General features: G+C 46.4%; 1 non-coding gene across 1 annotated transcript; it reads left to right on the top strand.

The window, feature by feature from the left end:
* Positions 1 to 6,877: 6,877 nt before the first annotated feature.
* On the top strand, positions 6,878 to 6,984 carry LOC125593700. Its single transcript, XR_007329598.1, has one exon. It is a non-coding gene; the product is annotated as a small nucleolar RNA R71 (small nucleolar RNA).
* The last annotated feature ends 3,775 nt before the right edge of the window (positions 6,985 to 10,759 follow it).

Genomic DNA, 10,759 nt, shown 5'->3' with positions numbered 1-10,759 from the left:
TCTTTCTCAGCGCGTCGATGGCCACTTTGTCGCTTATCCCACTGACCCTTGACATTATCAGCTTGAACCGACTGATAAACTCGCGGAGGGGTTCGTCTTCCCTCTGGGAGAGACTCCAGAGGTCAACATCGGAAGTTTCTCTGTCTATGAATACAGAGTATTGCTTGAGAAATTCCAATGCGAGCTGTCGGAAACTCCCGATGGTGTTACGACGAAGGCGTGCGAACCATTCAAGTGCTGCTCCTTCCAGGTTTTCAACGAACAGGCGGCAGTAGCCGGCATCCTTTTCGCCGTCCTTCAGTCTAGCTCTTCCCATCGCGATGTGGAAAGCCTGAAGGTGCGCTTTTGGATCGGCCGTACCATCGTACTTCGGTACTTTAATTTTTGCCGGATCGGACACCCACATGTCCGAATTGCGATTGGTAAAAGGGGTCTTCCGAGCTCCTTCCAACAGTCGATCGATTTCGGGGGCAGCACTAGTAGCATGATGGATTTGAGACTTTACGGCCCTCACTTCTGCCGCTGTCTTGGTGATGTAGTCGCGAAGATCGCAGATATCCGATGTCTCGTCAGTAGATTTCCGAGCCTGATGGCGTCTTTCAGCCAGCTCCTCCTGTTCGTTCCAATAGGCGATTTCTTCCTCTTTCGTCATTGGTTTTTCGAACGGGGAGCCTTCCCGAGCAGATCGGCTTCTGGTCCTTCTCGGATGTCTGTCGACGTCCTCGTCGGTGTCGTTGGAGACATCGCTTGGATCCAGGTCAATGTGTTCGGCTTCGTTATCCTCCGAGTCCTTTGCAGGGGGCGGAAGACTTTCAGGGTTCCCCTTTTCGATGGGAGATTTCTCGCTAGGGTTTTGACCGGAAGGTCGTTCCCGCGCGACTCCTGATCTGTCGAGTGGGGTAGCGAAGTTGAGCCTCTTCCCGCGGATTTTGGTGGTTCCGCGGGGGCGGATTGCTTGGGTCTTTGCCGTTAAGGTTTCAACCTGTTGGATCAAGGTATTCACGAGCTTATCCTGTTCTTCCGACCTTTTCTCATAGATGGCGAACATCTTTTTAAACTCCTCGAGCGTCGCGGCGTTGGCTTGTGCGTTGGCCGCGGATATGTCTGCTACTGGAGTGTGGAGATCGGTGCCGCTGCCTCTGTTAAGAGGAGTTTGCACGTTATCCGCGTCGTTAGTTGATATGTCTGATCGAGAGTGATGTGGCTTTTGCGGGTTAGATTGATCCGTACCCCCCTCCTTCTAGCGCCAAACTGTGGGAACCGAAATTCGCACTGTCGATTTCCGTTTAAATAAGGAAACTAGGAAAAACCTAATTTCCCAGAGGACCCGGATATCTGCTAATTACCACACGTCAAGCAATCAGAACACGAGAATAACAACGAAAAGAATTAGAAATCAAAAAAGAGAGAAAAGTAGATCTTATTCCGAATCTGCGTATGAGCGTTTACAACAAGGTATAAGCCTGAGCTCGAGAGCTGTCGGCGAGATTCCTAGTTCTAGCAACCCTAAGACGGGTAAACCTAATCGAGTCGCAGCTTGAAATAACAAAAACAGAAAATTGCCTAAATTGCTCTAAGTGCTAAGTTTACTCTGAAAAAGTTCTTCCCCATGCTCCTCGCCTAGGACTCCTTATATACTAGCTCCAAAGTCGGTTTACGCTTTTACTCTTCTGCCCTTAAGCCGTCATAGCATAAAAATGGAGATATTCCATTTTTCCCGATCTTCACAATTATCTTCAAAACTTCCGTACTTATCCGCGGAAACTTGACATTTATCCTTCCTTGTGTACCAAGCGTAAACCGTGCTGCGGTTTACGAGCTTTTGGTTAAGAAATCATAGGATGGGCCTCGAGTCGTGTTTTAGGTCCTTTTGGGCCGTCTTCCGACTCGACACGTTTACTACAAATTCTTTTTGATAAAGAACGAACTTTCCGCGGTTTCTAATCCGCAAAGTTTGATCGATGAATTTGAATAGCGGAAAACATGGACTGAGCTTACTATGGTCTTCGGGAGATAGCATTCGAAGATTTGACGAGTATGCATGGATTGGTGTCGTATCGATGTTCGGAAGGGTTCGATCGCTACACAGCGACCGAACTTCGGCTCGAGCCCGGTTGCTGCGTAGCGACCGAGCGGGACGAGTGCTCGGTCGCTACGTAGCGACCGAGCGGGACGACCGCTCAGTCGCTACGTAGCGACCGAGCTTTGGCTCGAGCTTGGTCGCTACGTAGCGACCGAGCCTTGGCTTGAGCTCGGTCGCTACGTAGCGACCGAGCTTCGGCTCGAGCCCGGTTGCTACGTAGCGACCGAGCTTCGGCTTGAGCCCGGTTGCTACATAGCGACCGACCGGGACGAGCGCTCGGTCGCTACGACGAGCCCTCGGTCGCTATGTAGCGACCGAGCTTCGGCTCGAGCTCGGTCGCTACGTAGCGACCGAGCTTCGGCTCGAACTCGGTCGCTACGTAGCGACTGAGCGGGACGAGCACTCGGTCGCTACGCAGCAACCGAGCTGGACGAGCGCTCGGTCGCTACGTAGCGACCGAGCTTGGTTAGTTTGGTTTGAACCTTCAAGGATGCTTCTTCGTAAATACTTCGTGTTTGGTTATATTTTACGAAAGTTACATCTTTCTTTTTACTATCTCTTTCGGAAACACGATCTCCGAGGATTTTCGGGTGCTAATTCCGTCGTAACCGTTTTTGACCCCAACACCTAATCTCTTCCAACTCATGGATCTGAATTGTTCGCCTCTCTTTGGCGGGTTTGATGTCGAAGTTAAGCATCTTAACAGCCCAAGCTGCCTTATACTCTAGCTCCACAGGCAGGTGACATGCCTTGCCATAGACCAGATGATAGGGAGTGGTCCCTAATGGGGTCTTATAAGCTATTCTGTAGGCCCAGAGAGCATCGTCAAGTTTGAGGGACCAGTCCTTACGCGTGGTATTGACTGTTTTCTGCAGAATGTTCTTGATCTCTCTATTGGAAATTTCCACTTGGCCACTCGTTTGGGGATGATAGGCGGTTGCAACCTTGTGTTTCACGCCGTTCTTGCTCAGTAATCCTTGGAACACTCTGTTGATGAAGTGAGTTCCACCATCGCTGATAACCACTCTAGGTACTCCAAATCTTGGAAAGATGATGGAGGTGAACATCTTGGTTACAACTCGTGCGTCGTTGGTTGGACTAGCAATCGCTTCTACCCACTTGGAGACATAGTCGACTGCAACCAGGATGTACTCGTTCTTGTGAGAAGGTGGGAAAGGTCCCATAAAATCTATTCCCTACCAGTCGAACACCTCAACTTCCAATATGTAGTTCTGAGGCATCTCATTCCTTTTGCTGATACTGCCCATTCGTTGGCATGTATTGCATCTGGATATGAAGGCGTGAGCATCTCTGAACATTGTTGGCACCAGAATCCCGCTTGGAGAATTTTGGAGACTTTTTTGAATGTGGCGAAGTGTCCAGCGGAGGAAGATCTGTGGCCGTGGTGTAGGATCCCTGGAATTTCAGCCTCCGGAATGCATCGTCTGAAGATCCCATCTTTGCAGTGTCGGTATAGGTAAGGCTCATCCCAAAAGTAATGTCTTGCCTCTCTTAAGAATTTCCTCTTGTTGTTCCCTGTGAACTTCAGAGGCTCCTTTTCAGCGGCTAAGAAATTTGCAATCTCAGCAAACCACGGTAGATCAGGATATTGCTTCTGGATTGCTGCCACAAACTGCTCTGGTTGCGAGGAACAAGCTGTTTCTATGCGCATTGGTTGTTCCGCATAGCAAAGGCCAATCGCACTGACGTGTTCCACTGGTTGTTCTTCGTCAATCACAGTATCATCGTTTATTTTCATTCTGGAAAAGTGGCCCGCTACTCCATTTTCTACCCCCTTCTTGTCTCTTATTTCCAGATTAAATTCCTGTAAAAGGAGAATCCATCTCAGGAGCCACGGTTTAGCATCCTTCTTCGTGAGCAAGTACTTAAGGGCGGCATGATCCGTGTGGACTATCACCTTAGATCCAACGAGATATGATCGGAACTTCTCAAAAGCATAGAAGATGGCTAGGAGTTCCTTCTCTGTGGTAGCATACCTACATTGAGCTTCATCCAGTGTCTTGCTCGCGTAGTAGATCACATGGAGCTTCTTATCCTTCCGCTGCCCAAGCACTGCTCCCACTGCAAAGTCACTCGCGTCTGTCATGATCTCGAAAGGGAGGTCCCAGTCTGGAGGTTGAACAACCGGTGCACTGACTAGAGCTCCCTTGATCGTGTGAAATGAAGCTAAGCACTCGCTGTCGAAATAGAACCTTGTCTCTTTGCAGAGCAGTCTAGTGAGTGGTCTTGCGATTTTCGAGAAGTCCTGGATGATTCTTCTGTAAAAACCAGAATGTCCCAAAAAGCTTTTTATTCCCCTTACTGAGGTTGGTGGCTGCAGACTCATCATGATTTTGATCTTTGCCTTGTCCACTTCGATGCCTTTTTTCTGAAATCTTATGTCCTAGAACAATCCCATCTCTGACCATGAAATGGCATTTCCCCCAATTCAGCACGAGATACTTCTCCTCGCATCGCTTCAGAACCCTGCACAAATTTGACAAACAGACACTAAAGGAGCTTTCATAGACGCTGAAATCGTCCATGAAAACCTCCATTATGTCTTCGATAAGGTCAGTGAAAATCGACATCATGCAGCGTTGAAAGGTCGCTGGAGCATTGCATAGCCCGAAAGGCATCCTTCTGTATGCGTATGTTCCGTAAGGACATGTGAACTTCGTCTTCTCTTGATCCTCTGGGTGGATGGGAATCTGAAAGAAACCTGAATAACCATCTAAAAAGCAATGGTAAGGGTGGTTAGCCAATCTTTCAAGCATTTGATCAATGAAGGGAAGTGGAAAGTGATCCTTGCGAGTCGCAGCATTCAATTTACGGAAATCAATGCACATGCGATGACCAGTTACTGTTCTAGTAGGGATTAATTCATTCTTTTCATTCGTTATAACAGTTATCTCTCCTTTCTTAGGCACTACATGAACATGCCACTAATCTTTCCATGGTTCTGACGGAGTCCAACATCTTAGCGTAACCATCAGCGTCGATGTTCTGGACATTCTGTTCTGCTTCAGCTCTAATCAAGGCTAGTTCCAGCGGATCATCAGTAAGGATCTCCTCAATCATCTGATCACTCAGTTCCAGCGGATCACCCTCCTCTTGGACAGTGAAGGTTTGTCCATCCAGCATGGGTTTCTTGAGCATCTGATTCATCTCGAACCTCATCACAATGTCTCCTAAGTGGAAGTCGATTTTTCCTTGTCGCACATCTATGATAGCTCCGACAGTGCATAGGAATGGTCTGCACAGGATCAAGGGATCCTTTGACTCTTCCTCGAGTTCTAGAACAACGAAATCGGCAGGGACAAGTGTGTTCCCAACCAGAACTTGGATATCCTCAATAATTCAGACTAGAGATTTCACTGATCGATCAGCAAACACTAGGGACATCCTGGTAGGTTTGAAATCTGTGTATCCAAGGCGCTTAGCCACAGAGTATGGCATGAGGTTGATGTTTGATCCCAGATCGACTAGTGAACACGAGAAGACTGTTCTCCCAATTTGGATGGATAGGACAAATTTTCCAGGATCACCCAGTTTCTTGATCCTTTTCTTCTGGAGAACAGCGCTGCATTCTTTTGAGACCACCATGAATTCACTGTCATCGGTTATCTTTCCAGAGATCAGTCCCTTCACAAAGCTACTCATGGATGGCATCATCTGGATTGCACTCATGAGAGGAAGTCTGACTGTTAAGTCTTCCAGCATCTTCCTACATTTCATCTCCTCCTTGTCCTTGCGTGTGGCCTTAGCCAGAACAGGGTACGGAACCTTAGGCACATAGTCACGGGGGGGGAACAGGTTCTGCATCTGGTCGAACAACCACAGTAGGCTGCTCTGTAGTGGTCGGAGTATGATCAGCAGGTAGCTTTGCTTCTTCCTCGTCTGTTGGTGCGGTTACAGGTGGTTGCTCTGACTCTTTCTGCTTCCCTTTCTCAGCTGTTGTGAATCTCTTGTCTCTTCACACTCTCAGCAGTTTGAGCAATCTGAATATCCATCTGCCTCATATGGCTCGAGAAATTATCATATTTGGCACTCAGGTCATTGAACATGTGATTCATTCGGGTGTTGATATCGTTTGTGACATGATTCAGTGCTTTTCCCTGGATCTGCTGTCCTTGGAGCAGCTGGCTCATCATATTGGCAAGACTCTTCATCTCGTCCTGTGGAGCAGTCTGAGCAGGCTGTGCAGGCTGCTGGTTAGTCGGTTGTTTCTGGTTGTGGAACTGAGTATTCTGAGCTGGGCTGAGGACAAAGGTTCTTCCTTGATTTCCATACCCCCTTTGGTATCCACTGTTCTGAACCTGATTGCCTTGAGCATTTTCTGCGTTACCATCGGGTTTAGGGTTGTTGAACAGGTGGGGATTGTTCCTCACGTTAGGGTTTGGGTGATAGTTCTTGAACTGCCATCCTTGCCCATTCACATAGCTAACCTCGTGATTGTCCTCAGTCGCCTGGTCTGCCTCTGATGTAGTGTATGCGGTTCCTTTATCCTGAGGGGATTCTTCCATGATGAAGACATGGTTCTGATTACTCTTTATCAGCTGATCGACCTTGGCAGAGAGCTCATCTATTTTGCTATTGTCGATGCTGTTCACCTTCTGTGTGCGGTCAGTCTCGCGGTTGCTGTCAGCTGAGCTTGAGGCCATGTTCTCAATTAGCGCGAAAGCGCCTTGAGTGGATTGGGTCATGAAATCTCAATTACTGGCTGAGTTTAAAGCATTCCTGTACTCTCAACCTACTCCATCATAGAACACTCCAAGTACATAATCTTCTTCAAAACCGTGATGTGGGCACTCCCTGTGGTAGACGTTAAATCGTTCCCATGCGTCGCAGAACGGCTCATCTACCAGCTGTTTGAAGGTGGCGATCTTCTGTCTCAGAGCTGCCGTCTTTGATTTCGTGTAGAAGTGGCTCAAGAAAGCAGATCTGACTTGTTCCCATGTGGTGAGCGATTCGGTGGGTAGGGAATCTAGCCAGCGAGCAGCCTTCCCATCGAGAGAGAAGGGGAACAGGGTACACTTGATGTAATCTGGTGGTACTCCATTCGCCTTAGTGAACCCACACATCTTCTCAAAGTTCTCAATGTGGTCCATCGGTATTTCTGCAGGAAGTCCGTTGAAGATCTTCCTCTGCACCAGACCTATCAAGGCAGGCTTGATCTCAAAGTCTTGTCTAGTGCACGGTGGAGGGTTGATGGCGGATCGCGTAGCAGGTAGATTACGCAAGAGATTTCTCTGGCCAATCTGATCAACTTCCTCCGGTGCATTCCGTTGGTTTGCAGCATTCGCTTGGATAGTTTGCTGCATCTGCTGCATCTGCTGCTGCATGAGTGCAAACGCGGCAGTAAGATCATCCTGATGATGACCCATGTTGGTGCTCGTAGGTCTAGGCAGTTGACGGTTCTGACGTTCTAATCTTGCTAGTTCTTCGTTGGTAAGCTGATGCAATGGTCCTTGTGCGTTGCTCCGAGTATGTCTACTGGTCATGCACCTGGATCATTAGCTGTAACAAAGAAATAGAGGCGAGTTAGATATCTTAGACTTAAAATGAAACCGAAAAGTAGAGGTAAAAAATCTGGTCCACGGCAACGGCGCCAAAACTTGATACACTAATATGAATCCTTGCTACTGCCAAGTTAACAGTTGTGATTATAGTATTTTAGATTCTATCCAGAGGACCAGTCTACACTTTACTCTTATAAATTTCAATATTAAGCTAAGAAGAAAATGGTTTTCAATTCAATTGGTGACGCGGAAAACAAGTAAACTAGAGATTGATTCAATTTAACAAGAAGCTAGCCTAGGGTATTTCATTCGGTGTTGAGCGAGAGCCAAACAATTATTCAAGCGCGATGCAGTGCTTTCTAGAACTCGGATCACTCAGCTAGATCACCCCACTGTCGTGGTGGTGATCCCTTTGCTGGTCGATCCCACCATCTAACTGTCGTTGAGATGAGAAACGACTGCAAGCCTTAGAGATCAGGTCCGATCGGTTCACTTACTACCCTAATATCTACTTTCGCTGATTAGGGGTATTAAGCTCATTCAATACATGTCAAGTTATCTCCTAAGCGGTTAGCTAGGCGATTAACTTAGGATCTAACATCAAGTGATCAGATTAATGGAAGCTTTAAGAACAATATGAATGAAGAACAATTAAGAATAGCTTATCTACGTTTAGCTCATAATTCAACACCCTAAAAACCCTAGGCGAGCTAGATCACCACTCAATCATGATGCAAGCAGTCAAAGACATAGATCCTGAATGAAACTGCATAATAATAAGAGTAATAAACAAAGGGTTCAGATGGTCTTCTCTATGAGAGAATGAATTCTTCGCCCTTACAAGTTGCAGATCGCAAAAGCTAATAGTTCTCTTGTAAAAACTAGCGTAAGTAATAAAATATGATAGATGGTGTCTTTATATGGAGGTGCCAATAGGTAGAAAAGATATTAGGAGAACAGGGCTTTAATTCCCGAAATAGGAGCTTCCTTATTTGTCGGGAACAACCTCGGGATCACTCCGTCTGCTTGTTCCGCTTGAGAACAGTCTCGGGACTGTTTGCCTTGAGTGTTCTTCGCAGGAATGCTCCAAAAGGACAGCTTCTCTTCATGCACCCTCTCTTCATTCTTCTACCAACTCCAGACCTATAAAAGATCAAAAAGGACTAGACTGACACGGATTACGGACTCGAATCAATACGAAAACACCTATACAATGATGTGAAAAACACCATATATCAGGTAGAAGAAGAAGTGTTTATAAAAAAATAGAAGATGAGAAAGATGAATGAAATAGACAATACCGGAAGAGTGGCTCTGATACCACTTGATAGAACCAAAATAAGGATCACTCATTCGGTAAGGTTGATATGAACTCAGATCCGAGAGGATTGAGAACTGATAGTATGAACGGTGACACTAAGGGTTGCGGAATAGCCCAAAGATACTACCAGACTTCGATCGTTGCCGGATGTGACGCACCGGTCCAACAAAAGAAGGATCAAAACTTGGAGATAACCTCACTTAGAAACTAAGAAGTGTTCTAAACAAAGAACAATGAGAGAAACTCATAAAAAGGGGAAAACAAATCTGATTTATTTCGTGGATCTAAGGCCTTATTTATAGGATTACAAGTTGTAGAAATCCAAAGAAGAATGTGCTAAAAACAAGACATAGAAACTAGAAATGAAGACTTTGACTAAAGACCGAAATTAATGATTTTTGTTGAATTCTTTTTCCCAAACGACCAAGACTTCCTTGCTGACTCCCTCTTGGTATTCTTGATGAGAATGTGCTTGAAATGGACTGAGGAAAGGGCTGGTCGAATTTGGAAAGAAACAATCCCATAATGAACTTTTTATGAACTTTTCTTTGGGCTGAAAAGGCCCATTTCGCCCAGCAGCTGAACCAGCTCCATCTTCAGTGTTACTTAGCTCATTCAGCTCCAAGCTAGTGTCATTTAGCTCACTCAGCTCATCCAGCTCCAGAGTAGTGTCACTTAGCTCACTCAGCTCATCTAGCTCGCCCAAGTAAGTGTCACCTCGTCCAGCTCGTCCGGAGTGGATTCTAGCTCGACCATATGTCTTCAAATGTGAAGTTGGACGGGAAAGACAAGCCCCAGTATGGTCAGATCGGTCATCTGGCCATGGTTCCAGCCAAAGCTCCTTTCCGGAAGTCTGTCCAGTACACTGCACGGTCAGTCTGTCCGGTACGGTGAAAAACATGAACCTCGGTTGAAATGTTCAGAACGTTCTGATCTCCAGGCTGGTTCGGCTCCATGTACTGATCCGTGGACCGCAGTCTATCAGTTATGTTGATCATTAAGCTTACCAATGTCCTTCTAAACATTAATCATCTGTGTAGGCAAGGTGTCCAAGTATCGCATGATAGGTGAGGTGAAACAATCATGCATATCCTCATAAGATTTTAACCTATCCTCCATTGCTGCGAACTTTGTGTCGATCGATGTGATGTTGCAAATATCGACCGATGTGGCTGGTTGTGTATCATTCATGCGAATGTTACCCAAATCTTGCTGTAGCAGATCAATCCTCGTGCTCAACTAGTCCACGTTGTTGTTGGGAGGGTTGTAAACGTCGTTAATCCTCGTGTTGATGTAAACGATCTCCCATTCATCCTTCTTCTCTGCCAAACTTTCCGGTTCTGCAGGAATCTGGGATGTATGTGGCTTGACGTCGATCGATGTTGCTTTGTTGGCGTCGATCGATGTTGATGTCGTAGCTTCTTTCTCAAGGTTGTGTTGCATACTCTCAATCTCTGTCTTCAGCTATGCCATACGTCTGAAAAGCTCATTGTAACCTCTGTCCAAAGGCTGATAAGTGTCATCTACCAATGTCTTGACTTCATCTCCTAGCTGTTCCGGAGCTCCAAAAATACCAATCACCATCTCATTGATCTTATCCTTGATGTAGATCTCTGGTGTCAGATTTGTAGGTGTAAAAGGAAGTGGCATGTTCTGGAAGACATATGTGACCCTCTCCTAATAGGGATGCTCTCTCCAGAATTTTCCTGATGTCATCCTTGGTAACAGGAATCATATCACCAGCTGCACTTCTTGCATATCCAGACTCATCTCTGTAGACTCCATATTCGTCTTTCTGTTCCCATTTGAACTTTCTGGCTCCATAACTGTCAT

Source organism: Brassica napus, chromosome C9 (genome assembly GCF_020379485.1).
Source record: "Brassica napus cultivar Da-Ae chromosome C9, Da-Ae, whole genome shotgun sequence".
NCBI lineage: Eukaryota > Viridiplantae > Streptophyta > Magnoliopsida > Brassicales > Brassicaceae > Brassica > Brassica napus.
Note: the sequence above shows the minus strand (reverse complement) of the source record. Positions and strands in the feature narration are given on the sequence as shown.